At 36.2% G+C, this 8288-nt stretch overlaps 1 pseudogene; it reads right to left on the reverse strand.

Annotated features, from left to right (window-relative positions):
* Nucleotides 1-1473: 1473 nt before the first annotated feature.
* Nucleotides 1474-1988, reverse strand: LOC112837795 (cilia- and flagella-associated protein 276-like; annotated as a pseudogene).
* Between the last annotated feature and the right edge of the window lie 6300 nt (nucleotides 1989-8288).

The raw sequence follows: 8288 nt of genomic DNA on the forward strand, positions 1-8288 counted from the left end.
TACTATACATTACATCTCCAGAACTTATTTATCCTATAACTGGAAGTTTTGACCTTTTGACCACCTGATATACCTGTTCATTTGTATGTCTTCTTTGGAAAAATATCTACCTAGGTCCTTTGCCTATCTTTAAGTTATTTGGTTTTTGTTTTGTTTTGCTATTGAGTTACAGGAGTTCATTATACATTTTGAAGATTTTATTTATTTATTTATTTGAGAGAGAGAGAGAGAGAGAGTGCAAGCGGGGGATGGAGAGCAACAAGCAGACTCTGTGCTGAGCGCAGAGTCCAATGCAGGGCTCCATCTCAGGACCCTGAGATCATGACCTGAGCTGAAATCAAGAGTCAGACCCTTAACCAAGTGAGCCACCCAGGAGCCCCATCATTATATGTTTTAAACATTAACTGCTGATCAGGTATGGTTTGGAAATACTTTCTCCCATTCTGTAGGTTGGTTTTTATTTTTTGATTGCTTCCTTTGCTGTACAGAAGCCTTTTAATTTCATGTAGTCCTTATTGCTTATTTTGGCTTTTGTCACCTGTACTTAGGTGTCATGTCCAAAATATTTCCCTATATTTTCTTATGGGAGCTTAATGGCTTTCATTTGGGGTTAATTTTTGTGTATGGTTTCCTGTAAGTCCACTTTTATTCATTTGTATATGGATATCCAGTTTTCTCAGCACCGTTTATTGAGATTATCCTTTCCCCATCATGTTTTCTTGGTGCACTTGTCAGAGGTTAGTTGACCGTTTGTGTGTAGATTTATTTCTAAGCTCTTTGTTTGGCTCCATTGGTCTTTGTGTCTGTTTTTATACCAGTAGCATACTGTTTTGATTACTACAGCTTTGATAGCTTAAAATCAAGTTTAAAATCAATCAAAATGATACTTTTAGCTTTGATCTTCCCACTCAAAACTGCATTGCCTATTTGGGGTCTTTTGTGGTTTCATAAGAATTTTAAAATAATTTTTTATTACCTTAAAATGCCACTATAATTTTGATAGGTATTACATTCAATCTGTAGATCACTTTGGGTAGTATGGACATTTTAAAATGTTGTTAAATATTTTTTCTGCATCTAGTAAGATAACCATACGATTTTTTGTATTTCATTCTGTTAATGTGGTACATCACATTTATTTGTGTGTGTCAAGTCATCCTTGTATCACAGGAATAAATTCTCCATGATATTGGTGCAGGATCCACATCCTGGTGCATGTATTGCTGAATTCAGTTTGCTAATATTCTGTTGAGTGTTTTTAAATCTATGTTCATCAGGGATATTGGCCTATAATTTCCCTTACTTGTAGTGTCCTATCTGGCTTTGGTATGAGGGTAATGTTTGTTTCATAAAACAAGTTTGGAAGTATTCTCTACTTTTCTTTTTTTTTTTTTCCCCAGCACAATTCTATTTAATGGAGGTGGGCAGCAGGATGTTCCACTATGATTAGTTTAGTCCAGGGACCTGTCAACATTAGGTAGAGAAGAAGCCACCATCATTCTTTCAGGAGTAGCCTCCATTGATGACTGCAGTGTGAGGAGACGCTATGGATCCCTGGATGCTGTGGAGAGACTCTTTCTTAGGGCTGATCCAGTGTCTGATGTTAGCTCGGGAAGTGATGGAAGGTGGCGGAGGAGGGGGTAAAAGTTCTCCAGGGAATTGGGTTTTGATGATCCATGGGTATCCTGGGTGGTCTCCTGGTGTAAGAGTATCTCACTTTTGTTCTTGAATGTCCCTGTGTGGTGGTTGTACAAGGCTGCTAAACGGAAATTCAGGTCATCCTTTGGTATCTCGTGATCGAAAAAATAAACATCCGGCCTCATGGAAGTGATTGTGGGAGTTGAGCTGAGCCAACTGCAGGGTTCCTGTTGCTGAGCAAGGTGAGCTGAGTTCTTATATGGCAGTTTCTTCGAAGCCCGGAATTTTCCCAAGAAGGTATCATCGTTATCCAACGCAGGGTGATGGAAAGGGTCTCGGGTGAAAGGCATGGTAAAATGTGGAGTGAGGGGCTGGTGTGAGGGATGGGAAGCCTGCCGCAGCCCTACTTTTCTTTTGTTTTTTTGTTTGTTTGTTTGGTGGGTTGTTTTGTTTTTTTTTTTTTTTTTGAAGACTTTAAGAAAGAATGGCACTAATCCTTCTTAAAATGTTTGGTAAAAGTCATCCATGAAGTCATCTGATATTGAGCTTGCTTTGGTTGGGAAGATTTTGATTACTGATTCAGTCTCATTACTCATGTTTGGTCTGTTCAGATTTTGTATTTCTTCATAATTCAGTTTTGGAAGGTTGTATGTTTCTATGAACTTACCCATTTCTTTTAGGTTATCCAATTTGTTGGCATCCAATTGTTGATAGTAGTTTCTCATGATCCTTTGCATTTCTGTGGTACCAGTTGTGATATTTCCTCATTCATTTCTGATTTCATTTATTGGAATCTTCTCTCCTTTTCTCTGGGTTAGTTTAGCTAAAGGTTTGTCAATTTTATTTATCTTTTAAAAAAAATTCTAAGTTTCATTGATTGTTTCTATTTTTTTATGTATTTCATTTATTTCTCCTTTAATACTTCTTTCTTTCCTCCTGCTAACTTTGTGTTTAATTTGTTTTTCTTTTTCTAGTTCCTTAAGGTGTAAAGTTGGGTTATATATTTCAGATCTTTCTTTTTTCTTAACATAGGCATTTTTCACTATAAACTTCCTTCTTAGAACTGCTTTTGCTATATCCCATAAGATTTGATATGTTGGGGGCGCCTGGAGGCTCAGTTGGTTAAGCGGCTGCCTTTGGCTCAGGTCATGATCCCAGGATGTTGGGATCAAGCACCCCATTGGGCTCCCTGCTCAGCGGAGAGTCTGCTTCTCCCTCCCCGCCCCTCGCTCCTGCTCTCTCTCAAATAAATAAATATTAATCTTAAATAAAAGAGATATGATATGTTGTATTTCCATTCTTGTTTGCCTCATCATACTTTCTGATTTCCCTTTCGGTTTATTCTCTGATCCATTGGCTGTGCAGGACTGTGCATTATCTATAGATGCTTGATCACATCTTCTGTGGGGTGGACTGGGTACTAGCTATGGGGGACAGGTGCACACTCACTACTGGAGGGTAGGGGTATATGGAAGGATTGTGGCATATGAGGGCTAGGGGTCTGTAGGTTGTGTGTGTTACAAGTTTCATGATTGGGCCTCTTGATGGAATCCATGAGACAGTTAGTGAAACTGGGAACTTTTGTTCAGTTCCCTGCACCCTGGTTGCTGTGTGTCTCCGCCACTTTTCCCTGCTCTAAGCTTCCCCAACTAGCCATGCTGATCTCCTCAGTGTTCTGGGTGGGGCAAAAAAGAACTGGGCCTTTTAGGCAGCGTCCCACATGGATGGGAAAACTGGGTGTTCACTACATGTTCATTTTCACCTTTGAGAGAAATCACCTGTCAAGGGCACCTCTCTTGGTACTAAAATGTACTGCCTTAAGGAAGGGATGACGCTGGTAAACTGTTCGTCCTACCCTCTTCAATATGTCTGTTCTTGGATTTTTTGCTCCAATATGTGCTAGGACCTCTCTGCTGGACTGCTGGGCTCCCACAAAGGTACTGTTTCTCATCTATGAGTACTTGCAAAAATTAGTGTTTCTATGGGGAAGGAGGTGGTGAGGGCTGAAAACGCCTATCTGACATCTTGTTGATGTTACACAAGAGTAGATTTTTAGAAATTGAGATACTTAGATAATATTCTATATGAATTTGCGAAATCCTTTATTTCTCTTTAGAGGTATGTAGATAGCCACAATAATTATTTGTGCTATCTTGCATGTTAAGTGGTAAAAAATAGCTTTAATTGTTGAGATCAATTTGGAAGACAGTATTTAGATCCAAACTTGTGGAAGTCCTCTTTCCATAAAAAAAAAAAAAAATGTTTGTGTACCTATTAGGAAGAGGTAATTTTTTCCCAACCTGCCCGGAGTCAATTCTGTTATCCATAGGTTTAAAAAAAATAGATGTATTTTGTTAGAAACAATTTATGGTTGGTGATGACTTATGTTGACATCTTCCCTTTGGAATAAGGAAATAATAAATAAAACAGACATTTAATAAATGGTTCATTCTGCTCAGTTGGAATAATATAAACAATCCTTATTTTTATGATTTATAATCATACTTCATTTTTTATTTTTTATATTTATTTTGAATAAGAACATATAATATTTTTTTCTACTCTTTGAGTAGAAAGATTGTCACATATTTGTGAAGAAGAGAAGCATACAAAGAGATTATTTTGGGGAATAAATGGATGCCAGAAAAAAACAAGACAAAATCTTCAGTAAAAGCATTCATGTATTTTTTTTTTAAACAGCCTGTTTTTATAAACTCCGGAAGTAAAAGTTTATAGAGTGCCAGATTAGGTTTTTGAAACTTGATTTCTCTTCTCATTCCTTGATGTTTTTAGTGTTGTTTAGACTTAATCAGTTTACTAATTTTGGCTATGACAGAAATGTACATATTAAGGTTACAATTTTCCTTAAGGCTAGTGAAAGACACTGAGATATGAAATTCCATGGAAGTCAGTTACTTGAAAAATTATAACTGAAGAAATACCCTTGTCTGTTTAAGAAGTCTCTCATCTTCTCTTTATTCAGTCCAGATCTTCTGAAGAAATTAAAATGCAATGGTAGGGATGGGAGGAAAAATACTACTTTTTTATACTTATTCAGAAAAGAACATTAACTTTGGTATTCAATGATGTGCAGTTGTAGTGGTTAGAATATATATAGAGCTAACTTTTCGAGTTCTAGGGAATAAAGAGGTGAAATTCAGGTTTAAATACTAACTTTGAAACTTACTAGATATATGTTGGTTGTTCATTTGCAAAAATTCTCTGAACCTAAGTTTCTTCATTTGTGAAATGTCAGCAACAATACTGAATTCTTAAGCTTATTGTGAGAACCAAATGACATATCATATGTGAAAATGTTCAGTACACTGAACACTCTGTCCAAATGATACTCTTTGTAATGACACAAATGTATCATCTTTTCATAAATTAGCTAATTAAAGCACCAGAGCCCCTGTCTGATAATCTTGAAAATCTGTTCTACAATACGGTCAGGGTCATGTCCATTTTAGATCTATTCTCTCTGTTCCTACACATAAAAGTATATAAGTCTATAACTAAGCTAAGAAATTTCATAATTCCAACATTTCCTTTTGTCATTTATATATTTTCATAACTGATAATCTGCAAAAAGATCAGAGAAAAAGAGAGAATTCCAATAAATAAAATAAAAATGAAAGAAGAGACATCACAGCTGGTTGGTACCACAGAAATACAAAGGATCAGAAGAGACTACTATCAACAATTGGATGCAAACAAATTGGCTAACCTAAAAGAAATGGATAAGTTCCTAGAAACATACAACCTTCCAAGACTGAATTAAGAAGGAATAGAAAATCTGAACAGATCAAACATGAATAATGAGATTGAATCAGCAATCAAAATCCTCCCAATCAAGAAAATCCCCAGACCAGATGACTTCACATGTAAATTCTTCCAAAACAGATATGTATGCACTCCCATGTTTATTGCAGTATGATTCACAGTAGCCAAGGTATGGAAACAATATACTTGCCCATTGTTGGATGAATGGATAAAGAAAATGTGGTGTAAATATACAATGAATATTATTCAGCTTTTAACAAGAAGGAAATCCTCAGATGAACAGAGGGGAAGAGAAGGAAAAATAAAAAAAAAATAGAAACAGAGGAAGAGGCAAAACATACTCTAGGGAACAAACTGAAAGTTGCTGGAGGGGAAGTGGGTGAAGGGATGGGGTAAATGGGTGATGGGCATTAAGGAGGGCACTTGTGATGAGCACTGGGTGTTATATGCGAGTGATGAATCACAAAATTCTACCCCTGAAAATAATGATACACTATATGTTAACCAATTTGAATTTAAATAAAATTTAAAAAAATAAAATAAAGATGTTAGGTGAAAAAAAAGGGAAAAAAAGGAAAGCCTACCACTAGTAACTATATGGATGAAACCTAAGGGTATTATTCTAAGTGAAATAAGCATGGCACAGAAATTCAAAAACTGCATGATCTCACTTATATGTGGAATCTCAAAAATTCAAACACATAAAAGCAAAGGGTAGAATGGTGGTTACTAGGGGCTGGGGAGTGGGATGGATAGAGAGGCATTGGTCAAAAGGTACAAAGTATCAATTATGGGAGATGAATAGAGATCTAATGTACAGCACAGTGACTACAGCTAATAATACACTATTGTATACTTGAAATGTATGGAGACAGCAAATCTTAAGTATTAAAACCACACACACACAAAAATGGCAACTATGTGAGGTGATGGTTATGTTAATAGCTTGATTGTGGTAATCATTTCACAATGTATAAATATATAAAAACATCACATTTTACACTTATATACAATTTTTGTCAATTTTCCTGAAAGCTGTGGAGGAAATGAGTGCAATGAAATTTGTAATAACAGTATATAACACTTGAGCAATGTAGTCAAACTGATTTATATAACTTAAAAAGTCCACTCATTTGTGCATGCACTTCAGGTCTCACTTAACTTGTAAGAGTAAACAAAACTTATATGCTGTTCTACTTATTTTAAGAAAAAGAAACTGTTGGGTTTTGGGGGTTTTGTTTTTAGGAATGTAAAAGGACTTTTTTTTCTCTTGAGTCCCAGCTAATTATTCATGAATTAAACTGAAGGATGATCTTCTGCTTGAAAAGCTTTATAAGATATAATTTTGTGATGCACATGTACCTAGAGACTTACATAATCAGTATAGTTTGTCATTTTAATAGGTAATTAAACATACTTTAGCCTAATAAAAGATATTGAGATTAAACAATTACACCCCTTCCAAATGGTATTATTAGCAATATTTTTTCTCCTTTGTTGTTTTAACATTCCCCAAATAATGTTCAAATTATATATTTTCTTTTCGTGAGATAATGTGTACCTGGCGTGAGCTATGGTAGATTTTCCCATAATTATAATAAAGTAATTTCAACAGTTATTTTGTAAGGATGTCTTGCAAGTCTATTTTTGGCTAAAAACATGGTATCTCTTTTGATAAAATAAAGATTTATGTTCATGTGTGGAATTACTCCAGGTTCTTCATAATGATGATAGCGAAGTAGACAGAAAGATCCAGCCTTCTACCCATTTCCTGTTGCTGGCTGAAGAGAACTGAATGGATGCATTGCAGCAGGAGCCCATGGGGTGACTGACAGATGGGCTGTCTTGTACAGGTTTTACAAGTATCAGGTCTAAGCCTCAACTCAGAGAGTTGAGGACCATTCTGTGAGTGACAGAAAAGCAACTTCACAGGATGCGGCTGCCTGCTCACACCTTTTTGGTGCTATGTGTTGGGAGGAAAGAAAAAGCACCAGACCTATCTCTCTCTACACTATCCCTGAAGTGTTTCTCTGCATGGTGGGAGGAAGGGGAAAGGTTGGATGATAGAGTGTAAGGTAAGGGTGGGGGCAGGGAGAGGGATGTGTCATCCTCTTTGTCTCCCACATAAAAATGTGGAATGTATCTGTGTCTTTCTGTCTGCTAACTCTCCTCTTTTTCATAGCTGCTGTAAATAATGATAACAAACAACATTCTTTTTTTCTTTTGTAGCTCCCCACAAATGTGCTTCGCTCCAGCAGGAAGTACACAAATGTCTGACTAACCACCAACAGTCATCCCAGCATCCCTTTCGTTAGAGCTTGCTCTTTTACGGGTGAATGTTGTTTTCATTGAATATCTGAATTGGATATAATATTTTCTTGTAACCTGCTTCTTTCCAGAAATATTTCAGTTTTGCAACCACGGAATAGTACTTCGGGAGACTTTTACTTTGGGGTGAAATGGTAAACATGGAGCAATAAAAAAATCATGATAATTGTCAATTTTGTGTGCATTTAGTATTTGACACAAACTAGCAGTGCCTTTGATGAAATTTGGAAGTTTTTGTGTTCCTAAGCAAACGGCTAAGAAAGAACTCTTGAGACTTTTTGGTACAAAAAGGCGATTTTATTATAGGATGGGGACAGGACCTGTGGGCAGAAGGAGCTTCACTGGGATTGTGAGGAGTAACTGATTATATACTTTTTGCATTGAAATTTTCTTTTATAGCTTTTTTGCATTCATATTTTGTTTTTTATTTCAGACACAGCAACAAGGACCACACTTTCCTATTGACATTATCAAGTTAATGGATTTAATGTTTGGAGTAGGCACCTCAAAGCTTAGTTCTTGACCTTTTGTCAAGGCTA

This window comes from Callorhinus ursinus, unplaced genomic scaffold (genome assembly GCF_003265705.2).
Source record: "Callorhinus ursinus isolate GAN/ISIS: 27379988/994484 unplaced genomic scaffold, GSC_fseal_2.0 scaffold22, whole genome shotgun sequence".
Lineage (NCBI taxonomy): Eukaryota > Metazoa > Chordata > Mammalia > Carnivora > Otariidae > Callorhinus > Callorhinus ursinus.